The sequence below is a fragment of the Lepisosteus oculatus genome, chromosome 14 (assembly GCF_040954835.1).
Source record: "Lepisosteus oculatus isolate fLepOcu1 chromosome 14, fLepOcu1.hap2, whole genome shotgun sequence".
Classification (NCBI taxonomy): Eukaryota; Metazoa; Chordata; class Actinopteri; order Semionotiformes; family Lepisosteidae; genus Lepisosteus; species Lepisosteus oculatus.
The window spans coordinates 46,980,333-46,998,370 of NC_090709.1; the positions used below are offsets into that span (position 1 = coordinate 46,980,333).

The 18,038-nt window shown below is 39.2% G+C and overlaps 2 non-coding genes across 2 annotated transcripts; one reads left to right on the plus strand and one right to left on the minus strand.

Annotated features, from left to right (window-relative positions):
* The first annotated feature begins 8,511 nt into the window (after nucleotides 1-8,511).
* On the plus strand, nucleotides 8,512-8,593 carry trnal-aag (transfer RNA leucine (anticodon AAG)). Its single transcript has one exon. It is a non-coding gene; the product is annotated as a tRNA-Leu (tRNA).
* Nucleotides 8,594-11,786: 3,193 nt separating this feature from the next.
* Nucleotides 11,787-11,899, minus strand: trnal-caa (transfer RNA leucine (anticodon CAA)). Its single transcript has 2 exons — nucleotides 11,862-11,899; nucleotides 11,787-11,832 (listed from the first exon to the last, which is right to left on the minus strand). It is a non-coding gene; the product is annotated as a tRNA-Leu (tRNA).
* Between the last annotated feature and the right edge of the window lie 6,139 nt (nucleotides 11,900-18,038).

Below are 18,038 nucleotides of genomic sequence, written 5' to 3' on the forward strand. Positions count from 1 at the left end.
GCCGTCTTTCCTCTCCCAGTTACTCTTACCACAGTTTATAAACTCCAGCAGTGCTCTACTTGCTCTTGTTCAAATTCCATTTTAGTATTTAAACAAAATGGTTGGTTAGGTGTATTCTTGATACACCACAAGGGGGAGCTCTTCCTTCAACTCACTTAGCCACTGACGGAGACTCGTAAACTCATAAACCTTTACAGAGATTACGTGACGGAAGTCAGTAATGAGCTCAGTCAGACCCACTTTAATACTTTCACGCCAACACCCCTTAACCGCAATTCACATTAACCACATTTGACATGCTTCCATTAATCATTATTCTACTTCCTATACCCTTATATAATAACCTTACCCAAGTGAGGAACCTGGTTGAAAGCCCTATTTTTTGTAGTACTCTAAACATATACTCATAAGAGATACGATCGTAAGCTTTCTCAAAATCCAAGTTGAGGACAGCTAATCTAATATTCCTCTCTCTCACATAACCTATGGTATCTCTAATCAGTATCAGGCTGTCCGTGATCCTCCTCCCTGCCACACCACAAGCTTGATCTGGATGAATGACTTCCCCCCCAGGACAGATTTTAGTCAAAGCGTTAAACACTTGGAGAGCAGTTTAAGATCACAATTCAATAAAGTTATCGGTCGCCAATTTGCCAGGTCTGTGCGATCATTCTTTTTGAATAGTTAAATCACAACTCCCTCTTAAAGCTGTCCTGTATTTCTTCTAAAACCTCAAATTCTTTAAAAATCGTTAAAAGATCTAATGCTAAAATGTCCCAAAAGGCCCTGTAAAACTCAATGGGTAGACCATCCAACCCTGGAGTCTTGCCCATTTTGAAGGTCTTCAAACTTTCCTTTAACTCCTCTACAGAAAGGCCTTTTGATAAAACAGTATAATCTTTTACACTCTTTGGAATCACTTTCACAAATTTTTCTAACAAATCCTTAGACACTTGTTTCTTGCCAAACAACTCCCCATAGAAATCCTCAGCTACAGAAGCTACGTCTTCCGTAGAAGTTTGCTAAACCCCCTCTCGTCCCTTCAATGCTGACATTAGTCCCCTCCCTGCAACCCTTTTCTTGAAAAAGAATCTTGTACATTTTTCACCTTCTTCAAGCTCTTTTACTTTGCTTTGAAACATGTTTTAAATATTTTCTCTAGAGATTTAAAAGCTAATTCTTTAGTTATTTAATTTCCTCACTGAAGTCCCACCACTCTTGCAATAACTTAACATACCTCTGTAATCTATTTTGTAATCCCTTTTCAACCCTTCGTATCCTAGCCTGTTTTCTCCTCCCCATCTCTGTGAAGAATGTTTTTGTACGCTCCTTCACCTCCTCCCACCACTGTGCTCTTGTGCCAAACAGGTCGTACAAAGACTGCCATTCCTTATACAGTGCCTTGCGAAAGTATTCGGCCTCCTTGAACTTTTCAACCTTTTGCCACATTTCAGGCTTCAAACATAAAGATATAAATTTTTTATTTTATGTGAAGAATCACCAACAAGTGGGACACAATTGTGAAGTGGAACGAAATCTATTGGATTTTTTAAACTTTTTTAACTAATAAAAAAATGAAAAGTGGGGCGTGCAAAATTATTCGGCCCCCTTGCGTTAATACTTTGTAGAGCCACCTTTTGCTCCGATTACAGCTGCAAGTCGCTTGGGGTATGTCTCTATCAGTTTTGCACATCGAGAGACTGAAATTCTTGCCCATTCTTCCTTGCAAAACAGCTCGAGCTCAGTGAGGTTGGATGGAGAGCGTTTGTGAACAGCAGTTTTCAGCTCTTTCCACAGATTCTCGATTGGATTCAGGTCTGGACTTTGACTTGGCCATTCAAACACCTGGATACGTTTATTTGTGAACCATTCCTTTGTAGATTTTGCTGTATGTTTGGGATCATTGTCTTGTTGGAAGATAAATCTCCGTCCCAGTTTCAGGTCTTTTGCAGACTCCAACAGGTTTTCATCCAGAATGGTCCTGTATTTGGCTGCATCCATCTTCCCCTCAATTTTAACCATCTTCCCTGTCCCTGCTGAAGAAAAGCAGGCCCAAACCATGATGCTGCCACCACCATGTTTGACAGTGGGGATGGTGTGTTGAGGGTGATGAGCTGTGTTGCTTTTACGCCAAACATATCGTTTTGCATTGTGGCCAAAAAGTTCGATTTTGGTTTCATCTGACCAGAGCACCTTCTTCCACATGTTTGGGGTGTCTCCCAGGTGGCTTGTGGCAAACTTTAGACGAGACATTTTATGGATATCTTTGAGAAATGGCTTTCTTCTTGCCACTCTTCCATAAAGGCCAGATTTGTGCAGTGTAAGACTGATTGTTGTCCTATGGACAGACTCTCCCACCTCAGCTGTAGTTCTCTGCAGTTCATCCAGAGTGATCATGGGCCTCTTGGCTGCATCTCTGATCAGTCTTCTCCTTGTCTGAGCTGAAAGTTTAGAGGGACGACCAGGTCTTGGTAGATTTGCAGTGGTCTGATACTCCTTCCATTTCAAGATGATCGCTTGCACAGTGCTCCTTGGGATGTTTGAAGCTTGGGAAATCTTTTTGTATCCAAATCCGGCTTTAAACTTCTCCACAACAGTATTACGGACCTGCCTGGTGTGTTCCTTGGTCTTCATGATGCTCTCTGCGCTTTCAACAGAACCTTGAGACTATCACAGAGCAGGTGCATTTATACAGAGACTTGATTACACACAGGTGGATTCTATTTATCACCATCAGTCATTTAGGACAACATTGGATCATTCAGAGATCCTTGCTGAACTTCTGGAGTGAGTTTGCTGCACTGAAAGTAAAGGGGCCGAATAATTTTGCACGCCCCACTTTCAATTTTTTATTTGTTAAAAAAGTTTCAAAAATCCAATAGATTTCGTTCCACTTCACAATTGTGTCCCACTTGTTGGTGATTCTTCACATAAAATAAAAAATGTATATCTTTATGTTTGAAGCCTGAATTGTGGCAAAAGGTTGAAAAGTTCAAGGGGGCCGAATACTTTCGCAAGGCACTGTATCTTTCCCTGAACCTGCTCGTCACTTCCTCATCCTCCAGAAGTGAAAAATTCAGCTTCCACACACCCTTCCCCACAGTAATGGCCTTTGGAATAGAAAGTGTACATGAGAGTAGACAATGGTCAGAGAAAAAAAAAAACAGGGGTTGTGCAAGTAAAATCACGTATCAAAACAAAATCTATGTGTGAGGCTTGGGTCCCATTAGACTTGTGCCATGTGAAACCTGCCCTCCCCTGACTATGAAGTTTGAAGGCATCTTTCAGTTTAAAATCTTTACATACCGTTTGCAATAATATTGATGATTTATCAAATTGGACCCGTCTCTCACACCTCATTCTGCCTTCTCTTTCTAAAAGGCAATTAAAATCTCTAGCTAAAACCAGTGGTTCCCATCCCAATAAATATTCTCTCAATTCATGAATTAGGACATATCTATCTGTCAAGTGGGCAACTCGGACAATAAAAACCTAAAACCTAATAAAATCCATGTAAGTCTCCCTTTCGTTCCCAATGCACATAACTGAATATAAACCAGTCAAGTTCAGGTACTTTTCTGATGTATCTGAATAGTTCTGGCGCAGCTGTTATAACAAAGATACTTACTAACTTTTTTTTCATACGAGCTCTTGCCGTTTTTAAATCGAATATTTTTTTGAATTCGCTAAAGCGCACAAAACACCAGCATCACTCATCATAAGCATCTGACCAATCACATTCCTGAATTTTAAACCCATTTAGTATTTATTTTTAACTTGTTTTATTTTTTTAAAAAAAATTACACACCAGTTTGAAGTATTCTTGCCATTTTTAGCATATTGTAAGGGGATTTTTTAAAAACATTTTATGTTTTTAAATCATATGAAACACAATCAACCCATTGTAATTTCCCATTGATAATTCTTGAGCTTTATAACTGTGTATTATTTCTTTTTAACTTTTAACTTTTTACCTTGTTTTAATATTTTTTTAAATTATTTTTGCATTTTACAGTGCTTTTTTAATATATTGTGAGCATTTTAGTGTCATTTTAAAATAGGACTATCAATGCTCCTGACTTTTAAACCTGTATTTATTCTGATATAATTCTCTCCACCTGCAGATGAGGGAGGTATTTGATTTTAACTTTGTTGATTTGGGGGGAAAATGTACATTAATTTCCTTGTACATTTCCTTCCTTGTTATCACAAGTGGGAAACCTGGCATTTTTGGATGAATTGCAATCTTTACTGCAAGGCCTTCAGACTGATACAGAAATGATGGGAGATTTAAATGAAACATTTGATAAATCAGACATGAACAGCATAACATCTAAAATGGCAGAACCCTCTTAAGTACAGAAAAAGTTCTGGCATATTCATAATAAATAACATTTATTTAATTTGAAGCATAAAATTTGCTTTAAAAAGAAAACCACAATTTGTACGATATCATATTTCAATATCAACGTTCAGATGAAGGATTTGAAGAAGCAACAGCGATAGGAAAGTACATTGATTTTGGGACAATGTTTGCATCTGAATAATCCTTGGTCCTGGAAAGAAGGGAAAAAAAGGTTTTGATTCTCAGTCTTCAGGATCCCCAAAAAAATGTGCAAATTTGTTTCCGATGTATTTTGGATAAAGATATAACTCTCATAGAAGATACATTTTATCAGTTGAATGCAGTCGATACTTTCGACTTTTTATATGATGACAGGACCTACATTTAGGGCTCAGTACTGATAACACTGCTGCTATTGATGGAGTAAAAATAAGTGATGTACTGGCAGTTTGTTTTTTTTCTGAGGCAAGAAGTCCTAGAACACCTCCTATAAAAATGTTAAGATTCAGAGTAAGAAATATTTTTCCACCTCACCTAATGCTATTGCATTAACGAGGCTGGAGTTGGCTTCTTATTCACCAGCTGCTGCTTCGCGTTTCTCATTCCATTTTAAATGCTGCTGCTGTGATGTTATGTCATCTTTCGCCTGTAGATGGCTCTCTACAGTCATTTTTAAAAATACTTATCCAGATGTATTACTGTACATATCCTCAGTAAAATGGAATATGTAAGTAGAGACTGTCCAAATTGCATTTTTGTATGAAACACATTTCAGAAACACAACTCACAATAAAACAAACTGGCATGTTATACCACGAGTAAATAAGACAAAGGCAAAACGTAAATTCACTGGAACTTTCTGCATATTTTCCACGACCTTGCCTTCTGATCATAAAAAATCTCAAACTCTTGCATTTTGCAAGAAATTTTAATATAGCAGTTTTAAATGGGACATTTAGAACATGGCATATGAGAATATATGGTTAACTGAGGATGAGCAGAGGGTGATCGCACTTTCTGCTTATTGCTGTGAACCTACCTCCTGGTTATAAAAATGTCTAAAAATTCTGACACAGATGTGTGAGAGACAATGGAACTTCAGGACATTTTACTGTACCGTTTTTTAAATACGACCCTCTGAACATGGCATGAGAGAATACATTGTCAAATGGTAAATGCAATGTTTGCTATATTGCTAGGGCTCTCCCTCCTGATTTTAGAATCGTCTCATATTTCTGACATCAAGGTGTGAGACACAATATAACAGACTGTCAAAATCCTGAACTTCAGGACATTTTACGGTACCATTTTAAAAATATGACCCTCCGAGCATGGCATGTGAGAAAATGGCATGTGAGACTGCATTGGGAAAAGGTGAATGCAATTTCTGCTGAATTGCTATGGCCCTCCCTCCTGATTACAAGCTCGTCTCACAGGTCTGACACTGAGGTGTGAGACACAATGTATCAGGCACTCATAATCGTGAAGTACAAGAGATTTTACTGTAACGTTTTTTTTAATAATGACCCTCTGGCATGTGAGGACTTGTAGTCAACAATATAGCACACATTCTGCCAATTTACTTTGTCCCTCCTTCCTCGTTAGCAAAACATCTTAGTATACCGACACTAAGGTAAATGTCTCTAAATCCAGAAGTTAAGTTGTCAAAGTATATCGGAGTCAACCGATACTGATCAGGTTCTGCTGATGCTGAGCCCGCAGCCTTCACCATAAGGTCCAATTCCCCAAGCCTGCTAACCTTATATGTCCATCCCTTCTCATCAAAATTCGTATTTTCACAGGGTACCCTTCAGAAATCGCAGTATAGAATGAAAAAACTCCAATAGATATCTGCCACTGTTGGCGATTTTCCTTTAAGATAGATAGAAAATACTTTATTAATCCCGTAGGGAAATTGACAAATGATTCTCCAGAAATTTTATGGAGTGTATCACTTTCACTGAGACGGAGAAGTGTTAAGCTGTACGTGAGTCTTTGTGGTTCGGTTGTTAACCAAAAGGGTGGTGGTTTGAGACCTCCCAGGGACGCTGAGCCTTTAAATGAACACACCCTCTTCACTTCATTTCTCCATGGCCGGTCTTGTACGGCAATCAAATACAGAGCCCGTAGGGGGCAGTAAGCTCGCATATATAGCTCACTGTGTATAAAATGAAGAAGCAGAGGTTAGTTTCTCATCTGCATGTTGCAGAGCCTTACGCAACTCGTACCAACAGCTGGGGTTTGATCCCTGCACGGGCTATTAGTTGAAAGACCATTGTAAATGAGGTGTAACAGATTTATCCAGCTGGCTTTTATGTTTCATACTAAATTGCTATCTTGAAACCAAAATAATTAGAAATATGGAACACAACTGTTGTTCCCCATGAAGGAAAGCTGTTTTACACTGACGTCACTCCTTTTTATTTAATCCAGATTTTAAAAACAACTCCGACCTATCAAAGGAAAATGTTACACAAAAGTTGGAAAGCACACTCTGAATCCATCTGTATATTTGATCTCCGCAATCCGTTCAAGGCTGCCTATGTTAATCGTAAGTGTATAGATGAAACATTTAATATATTGTTCAGTTTAAATCAAAATGCTTTACTACTACAAGAGAGAAGTATAGTATGGAGGATGCGACAAATGTGTGATTTCTTGGAAGAAAACTACTTTTCTTTGCATTCGAAATTAATTCGAAACAATTGACACACTAACCCTTTGTCTTTTTTAAAGAGATTATATCTTTAAACAGACAAATGTATAAAATGTGTTTTTTTTACCTAGAGATTTTGGACAGGGGCGATGTATTACTAGTAGAGGCTGCTGACTAACACTGTACTGTCTGGAGATCAGCTCCATTTGCAATAAAAAAACGTGCGTAACAAAGCTGGAGAGCAGCTGAACTTGTGCTCAGTAGTCAGTATGGTGCTGAGGGTTCAATACTGTCGTTGTTGTATTAGCACGAGCTGCACAGGCTCTGAATCAGACCATTTCAATTAGTCTGATCAGTGCAGGACAAGTTAATGTAGAATTATTGCTTTGTCTGTCTCTTGTTTGTATATAAATGGATGTCTCTGATAACTTAATGTTAGTTTTTATTTTAGTTTTACGATGTAGGTCATGCGTTGATATATGACATGTCTCATTCCTGATTCAGCTCATGTTCCATAGGAGAGAAGAGATTCCTCCTGTTTCTCGTACAACCATATCAGAACAGAAGCCCATGTCACCCAGCTCTGATTCAAGATCGAGTTGCATCTTCAACATTTTGTTTTTGTTTCTGATCATAATTTTCTTTAGTTATGATCAATATTGAACTTTTCCTAAGTAAAACAAAACGAATCAAACATGCAGGCAGATTTTTGAAAAGTATTAGGAGTTGATAGGGCGCTCCTTCGGAATAGTCGTCAGAAAATGTGAGAAAAGGAAAGTTACGTAAACTCTCACACACAGCATTAAAGACTGGAATCTGATCATAAAAAAACTAGCTGTCTCCCCGTCGGTAATCAAACCCCGGTTTCCCGCGTGACAGGCTGGGACACGAACAACTTTACTAACTAGGAGCGCTTGCTAGCTATTAGGAGGCATTTACTCTTAAATATGTTACTGTTTTGGGTTTCGACTTTAATTTTCCCGATACCAGTTTTTTACAAAAGTAAAGGCACATGGCACATGTGTGGCACATCACGTCCAAGTTTAGTGACAACTACCTCAGAGATTGTAAGCTGGGTAGTTTCAGATCACTTTTTTTAAATGTTCAAGCAAACCCGAATACCTTTGTGTAATCGTTTTTCATAAAGTGTAATTGTATTATAGCATGTGCCCTTAATGATTTTCTTGATACGTTATATGTGCTCTTGTTTGTATTGTATGTAGTTTTGTTGTTCAAATAAAACGTAAAAGACACAACTTTCCGGATGCGGCTGCTGTAAAAATAAAATGACATCAAGGGTGCTGTACGCAGAGGTCTGAAACCTGCTCCACAGAAGATCTTTATCCAGAGGTGTTAAAGAAGTCGAGATCTCGCCATGAGAGGGGAAGCATCTCAGAAAAAGCAGGTGCAGTCGGTTCCACGGTCATAACGCCACTAAGTCGGGCGACAAGAGCAAAACCCACCCGGCTTCCTCCGGGCAAGTAATGAGACAAAGAGACAGTGCACGGCGGGTAGCGTGGCCGAGCGGTCTAAGGCGCTGGACTAAGGCTCCAGTCTTTTCGGGGGCGTGGGTTCGAATCCCACTGCTGCTAGGAGTTTTTGTGTTACAACCACCAAATGGAGCAATGTGTTAAAAGCTACTTTATCAGCTTAACATCAAAGCAGGGAAAAAAAAGTGTTTCTTCTTCTCAACACAAATTATCGTTTCCACCTTCAGCAGGGAAGTTTGTCTACCAAGATCACTTTTGAGTCAGTGCAAATCACAGTGCGCCCTCAATTTTAATGTCGGTTGTGCTCCTTTTTTCTGTGAAACGTTAATGTTCTGCATTTTCAAGTCGAGTCATCCTCAGGGGTAGAGCTGATTATGTCTTTCCGCATAGCGCTCCATCAGAAATAACTTGTCTAAGTTCAAAAGAGATTGTGGGTTTCACTTCAAGCAATCACAAAGCATACCTCACATGTCAGATCTAAATTGGGAATTTGTTGGTTACGAAGCTGAACGTTTTTCCATGTTCTGCTAGAGTATCCACTGGCTTGCCTTTATAAGCAGTCTTGGAAAGATAAGCTGTGCTTCATCTCAGGAAAAATCATCAGTACTGTCATTTTATTCTGTGTATGGCAGTTATTTAAAGTATATAAAAATCACGAGTTCATAGACTTATCCAAATATCAACGGGACCTTATAAACCTGTCAGAAGAATTCCTTCAATCCAATAGTTTCACTCCAGGGACAAGGCAGGGAAACATAGAGAATTCTTATTTAAAGACAACATCCGTATTGGATTGCATGTAAGCAGGCACCACTCAGAATTCCTAATATGATTTTGAATTCAGTTTTGCAGTGCTTTAGTGCTTTACTACTTTCAGAGAGTCCTTTATTGACCTTGCTGAAGCAGAGAAGCGACATAATCACAATTGTGACCAGTTTTTCTGCTGTTTCTGGTTAATACTGATTATTATTTTGTATTTTGATTAGTATTTTTCGTAGCGTTCTTCCTCAGCTTTTTAGTTATTTGGTGAGCAAGAACCACTGAGAACGAGTCTGAATCAATCAAGAACAGATATGGTACTGCTGTCCTGTGTATTACTGCTTCATCCTAATTGAGCTTTTCAGTGTTGAAGAAGACGTTTCCAATTTCGATTGCTGGTTTCAGAGGATGTGCTACAAGATCACAGATTCATTTGAAAAGATTTGGAGATGCATTGGCTGGGATTCAAACCTGGCTCAATTGCATGAAGGCACCTATACTCAGCAACGAGAGGAAAGGAGAAGGGGCCAGAGGTAGTGTGGCTGAATGGTCTAATATGCTGGATTTTAGGCTCCACTCTCTCAGGGGCGTGGGTTTAAATCCCACTACTGCCCAATGTTTCAAGACCTTACTTCCTGTGATTTGTAATATGGTCAGTAAAAGCACTTTATGTAAGTATCTCTTATGTCAGCGCTACAAGTCACTTACTGCTCCACAGGTCCGGGGTTCAATCCCTGGCATCTTCAGGTGTTTTATATAACTGTACTCACATTGAAATCTTCTGTTGAGTGAGAACTCTTTGCTCGTGTTCATAGAGAGCCAGGTTTACCTTTTGAATCTCACCCGGGATTTCCTGAGAGATGATTCAGCGAGCGAGTCCTCCCTCTGGACTCCGCACTGAGATGAAAGCTTCACGAATTCCTCACTGTGTGTCCTGTACTGTTACAGGTGGTCCAGCGTAAATGTGCAGCACAGTGATATGAACAACTTGAACTTTTTCTGTATGTGAAGGAAAATGCAAAAGAGCATGTAAAGTATTGATCATATAAAATATCCATGGTACAACTCGATAAAAAACTGAAGCACAAAACAGCGACTTTTGATGATTACAAGAGATTCAAGAAACACAACCGTCCGCAGATGGGTTCGGATCCTGAACGCTTAAGTCAAAAGAACAAAAGCGAAGTAAACTCTCTTCATTGTCTTATAGTTTATGTAATAAAACAATTTTTTACTTTCTTTATAATTTCTTACTGTTGATAGACGATTTATTGAATTTTAACAGAATCACAATTACAAATATTTGGGGTTAAACTGTTATTCACATACTCTAACAAAGAGAAACGTTAGTGTCTTCCGGGGTGTGAGCCAATTTCTCAAAACATTAAAAAATAAGTTATAGAAATTGAATTGTTCTACTTTTTAGGCTTGCATAGTCTTATTCATATTTCAGTAAGCCTTTTCTTCTGTAGTAATTTCATTTGATATTAAAATTAGTCCTGATTTACAAGAATTTTGTAATAAGTTTCAGTTTAGGAAAATCGTGCCCAGAAGCTACCAAAACTGGTAATGTTCACATAATGTGTAATGCCAAAGCAACAGTTGGGGTGGGAAACAAAAGGCATTTCTTGGTATGAATCCTAAAACTTCATAGAAGGCGTTCTAGGACTTCTTGCTTCAGATAAAGCTGTCAATACATCATAGATTTCTACTCAATCAATATTAGCAGTGTTATCACTACCGAACACTAAATATAGATCCTGGCAATAATTCATGAGTTGTTTGTAAGAAAATTGTTTATGGTTTTTTTTTAACATATTTTCAATACCAGACAAAAAGTCGAAAGTTTCAATTTCATGCAACTGATGAAATCTCTCTTCAATGGAAGTTATAAGTACAGTACATCCAAAATACTGCGGAATCAATCAAATTTACATGTTTCTTGTGGATCCAGAAGATCATTTTGAGACTCAAAACATGCCTGTCTTTTCTTTTTTCGAGGACGAAGGAGTAGCAGCAGGAGTAGCAGTTATGGCAAGAACGTGTTTAGAGTTCAGCACTTCTCATTTCTAATGCAGAGCCATCAACTCGGAAAGCACCGCCCGCGATAAAAGAAATTGCAGAATTGGTCTGTTCATGCTGCCTACACGCTTTGAATTGCTGGCATTTTCTGCAAGCATTCCTTTTTGAGGGTTCATGAAATTCCTCACATTTGAGCCAACACTAAAATATTTCATTCGGGGTCGCCTAATTCATAGTGCAAACCAAATCTACAGGGGAATGCTGTGGCACATGAAGCCGTTTGTTATTCTGTTGTGAGGTGTGAAGGGCGGAATGCAAATCGAGTTGGTGAATAGAAAATGAAACAGGAGTCACTTCTTGAGCTACGAATTCCAAAAAGTATGAAAACCTGTGCATTTTAACAGTGCAGAATACTCACAAATTGCACTGAGTTGCTTGCTTTCTTCTGCTGCTTTTATATTTCAGTCATTCACTGTAGCACTGGAACAATTCAAGAGAGGTAAAAAAAGGAAGCTGCCAGGAGTGGGATTTGAACCCACGCCTCCATTTGGAGACCAGAACACCCAAGCCAGCTGGAAAGACACATGTCCTTGAGTCTGGCGCCTTAGACCACTCGGCCACCCTGACAAGCAAGAGCAAGTGGTGTGCTGAATGCACCAGTAGTTGACTAAACTGAGTTTCTTCCCTGAAATGATTTTCTTGCGAAGAGCCAAGTTGCCTTGAATGGATCTTGGAAATCAAATATACGGATGGATTGTTATTCGGTTGTGAGTTTTGAGGGGCGTATTATAAATTGAGTTGGTGAAAAGGCGCTTTTTGTTAGTCTGTCGGGAGGCTGCACAAGGTGTTTAGAGGGAGAACTTCTAAAAGGCAGGCTCTCTATGTTTAACATCAAGAAAGATTTTTTTTCTCAATGGAAATGCTCTTTGGCGCTTTCAGCTTTACGTAGGGAACAACGTCTGCCGAGACCACTTTTGAGCCAGTGCAAATGGTAATGTGCCACCAAGTACATTTAATATTGGCTGTGGTAGCGAGCTGCTTTTGTTTGTGAAGCTTTTACTTCTTTAAGCTGAATCATCGGCAGGAGTAGCTTATTAAATCTTTGCTCATAGCTCTCCATCAGAAATACCTTGTCCATGTTCAAAAGAGATCAGAGGATTTACTTCATGCTTTCACATGGCATACCTAACACGAAAGATTTAAATGGGGAATTGATTGTGCTTCTTGATGTTGTTCCTGTGGTTGCCTCGGTTACAATGGTGAATGTTCTTCCACGTTCTGCTAGAGTATCCACTGGGTGGGCTTTATCAATTGGCTCGGATAGGTCATCAGTGCTCCGTCTCCAGAAAAATAATCAGCACTGTCTTTTTTCTGTGCGCATGACCGTCTTTTAAAACATATAAAATCACGAGTTCATTGATTTCTCCAAATAACAACAATACATTTAAACCCTTCAATCCAATAGTTTTACTCCAAGTAAAAAGCAGCGCAATATATAGAGAGATGATATTCAAAGATTTCAACGTTCTTTTTGGATTGCCTGTATGCAGATATCGCTCAGAATTGCTAATATGATTTTAATTTGGTTTTTCTCTACTACTTTCAGAGTCTTTTATTGACCTTGCTGAAGCAGAGAAGTGACATAATCACAAATGCAACCAGTTGTGCAGCTGTTTCTGGTTAATAATAATTAATGCAAAATAAAAAACAGCTCCTTGCATTAAGAGCAAGAGCAACCAACGCGCTCGCTTGTTGAGTTGGGTATTTTCCGAGCTACTCTTCCTTAGCTGTGTAGAGGTTTGATGGGTTTACTGAGACAATTATTAATTGTAGCAGTAATCACGAGGTGGTTCGTTGTGGCTTTTAGAAAATCAATCGTCAGAACAACTAACAACGCACACACATGGGTTCAATACACGAGATACAGTGATTAATATAAATTTTGCTCCAAAAATATACCAGTCTGCCTGGATACAAGCGGCAGACCTTACTGTGAGGGTTATCAATATACAAGGTATATAATCTCGAAGAGATGCAAACACAAAGAGATACACAACAGAGAATATATGTCAATATATATCGTTCAGTTACCAAATAGCTAATTAGTGTTATTACCCACTGTTACTCTAAACTCGGAAGTAAATGCAATACTCATGAATTAAATTGATAACAACTTGTGTTGAGGTACAATTGAATTCTCGAGACGCAATGTAGAACATGGAGTTTACTTATCCACTGTGTATAGATTTGGAATTTCCCGGCACGAACACCAAACCAGCTGACAGGCTCTGTTGCAGCCTCGGTTCCAGCGGTTGTCCAATGGGCGTTGTCCCAGCGTCCTCTGGCTACCGGCCAACCAGTCGAGGTGCAGCTCGGAGTTGGACGGGCGAAGGAATCTAACCGCGGCGTGCAGGGCAGTTGTTGCTCCGAGGGGATCTACCAGCAGTCCGGCTGGCTAGTAGAAAGTATCTATGCACAGAGTGTGACCGCAAGTCCTCAGAAGTCACTCTTTTGCCCGGGAAGAAGCTGGTTCGTTCCCGGACCAGCGCTGCTTCTGAATAAGCTATTCAGGTTGTCGACGAGGGTCCAACTGTAGGCTGCCATTGATCAAGCAGAGCATTCACGTTGGTAGAATTCTGAGTACGTACGGGATCCTCGGCCTCGCGCTTAGAACAAAGTCCAAGTCCCAGTGCAGACAACAGCAGTTGTCACGTGATTGTCTCTGAGGATGCGCGAAAATGCCCAAGGAGAGCCCCGATCTGAGCTTCCAAGTCCCAGTGCAGACAACAGCAGTTGTCACGTGATTGTCTCTGAGGATGCGCGGAAATGGCCAAGGAGAGCCCCGATCTGAGCTTGCGCTCCCTTTTTGACCAAGACACAGATGTGTGCTGATTGGTTGAGAGTTTGGCTGGCATTGGAGACCCACGTGGTGTTACCACGCCCTGCCAATCCCTGATTGGTTGATCAAGGTGAGATATGAGTCACTTACTCCTGACACTTAGGAATACAGTCCAGATGTCCATTCAGCACTCCCTAGACAGATAGGCGCCAATGGATGACCATTGATCATGATAGTTAGGCTTAGCTAAGTGCATCTCCGTTTAAGAGCTGTCCCTTATCAAAAGAAAACATCTTAAATCAGCCTGCATGAATACTTTCTCAGTGGCTGCACCACAGAGAGGGAGAGTGAGATGGGGCCTCATTTAGGAAAGCTCAGCAATGCTTAATTCTGTCTTATTAACAAGCATTGCCGCTACAGCTGTAAACTTATTTGGTGAGCATGGACCTCTGAGAAGGAGTCTGAATCCATCAAGAAGACAGGAATTCTAATATCGCACTGCTGTCTTGTGTACAAAATATTTGTTCAGCTCTAACGTCTGTGTGCGTTGACAAGGCATCTCAAAAGGACGTATTAAATAAGAAAATTATCCTTTCTGTTACCATTCCTGCGGTTGGAGCGTTGTTTCACCCTTTTACGTTCTACAATATTTACAGACAAGGTTTTATCACTGGAGTTGTACAGAACAAGTGTGCATCAGTCCATGAAAATCATCAGTACTGCTGTTTTTCTATGCATAGTTTAATCAAGAGCACTTAAAAGATGCAAAAGATGGATTGTGTTCTGTGAGCACCTGCACATCTCTAAGTCACTTCCACAACCTTCTATGTCGGGGATGTTCAGATGCAGCCATTCAAAATGGGTGAGGTATTTCGCGGCATACCGCGACACGCCCACCGGGGTATCACGCGGTTCACGTGTGTCACGTGACTAACTATCCGGCGTCGCCTTGTAAAACCGCCAGGGGGAGCTTAACGTCTCATTTACAGCATTTAATTTTGAAGTGTGTATTACAGCATGTTAATCATCAGTCATTAAAATGTTGGTATATTTTATGAAAGCAAGATTGCTCAGTTGGACAAAAGTACACAACCTACCTTTATCAGAAATATTTATGCATCAAAGCCTTTACTGAAGATATTACTAATAGTATTAATAATGGATGACTTTGGACAAGCTGTATACTCAAAGTATAATTTCTTTAGCACATTTGTACAAGCACTTGGAATCTGTCCAAGCCATACTTTGTCAGGCATTTTGTTTTACTTCAACGGGCATAAAAACTTCCTTGCTTTTAACAGGGCGTTTCATAATTTCTAACTACGAAAATGATTTAAAATGCGACACCTATCATGAAAAGAAAAAAATACACACCAGTATTCCATTTCTCCCTAAACATTGTAAGCTTCGAAGTCTTTAACTAACGTGATACCGGAGTCAACAAGCATACTTTTAGAATTTGATTAAAAGGGAATATAATATGGAATCGCGTATCTCAAGAATTTAATAACGGTATGATTATATCCGTGTACTGCGGCAGGGCTGTGTAGGGCTGTATTGCCTGCCTGTTCATGCGAGCTGTCTTGTACCTACTGGTCTAGGTGCGTGACTACCAGCTAGCAGGTTGTGTGTTCGAATCCAGCTGGTGCTGGACCTTCCAGTTTTATTTATTTATTTTTTAATCGCGTAACATAAACATATTACCGTATGCAAACTGTACTGTATACAATATGTATATGTATATTTAATGTCTTAACTGTGCCCGTTTAAGTATTGAATATTCATATCTAATTTTACCACTGAAGGGAAATCTTAACATAAACAAACAGTATATGGCTGGTCTCGGTACTTTAAAGAAAAAAATACACACCAGTATTCCATTTCTCCCTAAACATTGTAAGCTTCGAAGTCTTTAACTAACGTGATACCGGAGTCAACAAGCATACTTTTAGAATTTGATTAAAAGGGAATATAATATGGAATCGCGCATCTCAAGAAATTAATAACGATATAATTATATTCATGTTGCAAAAGAACTGCAACGGACATAAAAACTCCCTTGCATGGTTTCATTACGACCAGAATCGGTCTTGAGATATTTTTAACTTGATTTACAGTATTTGAGAGGTATGTCTTAAAACCGATACTACTGCTCACGTATATGTTTCTAGGTTTATATTATGCATTTCATACGGTCAAATTACTTTTGAGCAACTAATAAGAAGCGCGAAACGGTATGCGTTTTACTTTCGTTTTGTGCTGGAACCCGTGGATTGATTAGAGATATCAAGTACATACAAGTCATTTTTTAAATGTTGTAGTTCGTCTTGAAAAAATGTTACGAGTACATCATCTATCAACAATCACACAGGTTCTGTTTCCATATTGCGGATTTTGGTTAGGTATTATCAAATCCAGTGGCGCTGTGTGTTACTTTACTCACATGGTCTGTGATTGAAACCTGTAAAACCGGTTTAATTCGTCACAGCCAGCACTCTTCAGGTGTGAGGGTCTTCTGCTCAGAATGAAACGCTAAAATGTTTGTGTATATTCTAATGGTAGTGGGGGCAGGGTGTGTGGGAACAGGTTTGGTTGAAATTGCATTGGAGATCTATGTTCTTCACACCTGAAACATTTTCTCTGAAAGCATTTTCTTCGCAGTTTAACCGATCTTGCTACAGCATGTTACAGTTTACTATTATTAACCATATTAATTTTAAGTGCTTAATGTAAAATCTTGTGAAAATATATTTTCATTGTTCAAATATACTATCATATAATAAGTTAAATACAAAACTAAAGAAAAAATAGGGTTAAATATAATTCAAAATATTTTGCTAACAATGTTAACTGTTTATGAATAATAAAATGTATTAACTAAGGAGTAGGATGGCACAGTTGTTAGTATGTTTTTTGTTTTGTTTCTTTTTCATAAATACAACAGTAGTACCTGATGTCTCAGTGGCTTTCAAAATTAAATTATGCATGCAAACCTGTGAACTAGAAAGATAACTAAGAAATCCATCCATTATATTCCATAATATCCATGAAATATATGGCGCCAGGGCACCTCACCGTGTCAGGCCACCAGTGCGTCACACATATTTCAGCGCCATATACGCGATTAAAAAATAAATAAATAAAACTGAAAGGTCCAGCACCAGCTGGATTTGAACACACAACCTGCAAGCTGGTAGTCACGCACCTAGACCAGTAGGCTACAAGACAGCTCGCATGAACAGGCAGCCGATACAGCCCTACACAGCCCTGCCGCAGTACTCGGATATAATCATACCGTTATTAAATTCTTGAGATACGCGATTCCATATTATATTCCCTTTTAATCAAATTCTAAAAGTATGCTTGTTGACTCCAGTATCACGTTAGTTAAAGACTTCGAAGCTTACAATGTTTAGGGAGAAATGGAATACTGGTGTGTATTTTTTTCTTTAAAGTACCAAGACCAGCCATGTACTGTATGTTTATGTTCCAAAATTAATATCGTTTATGGCCTTCACACGCGTTACAGTATGCTCCTATTCTTTTTATGCTCAGCTACTAAAATTTCCCTTCAGTGGTAAAATTCAATATCTACAACGGGCACAGTAAAGACGTTTACAGTAAGTCTTTCTACGACAGACCAACGGACCACGAGTGCCCCTGTCGGTCAACCAATCACGCACCGCGGTACCCCGTGTCATCTTACCTGCGGTACGTGTCTGTACCGCTCACTTTGAATGGCTGCATCTGTACACACATAGACACCGCATCCACTCTTAGGTACAGATACACTATAACTAACACTAATGCAGATACTGCCAATATTACAACACTAACACTATCATCAAACCCTATCATTGTTACTAACACTGACAAAAACAACTACTAGACTAATAATATGTATAATAACAGTAATACTGTCATGAA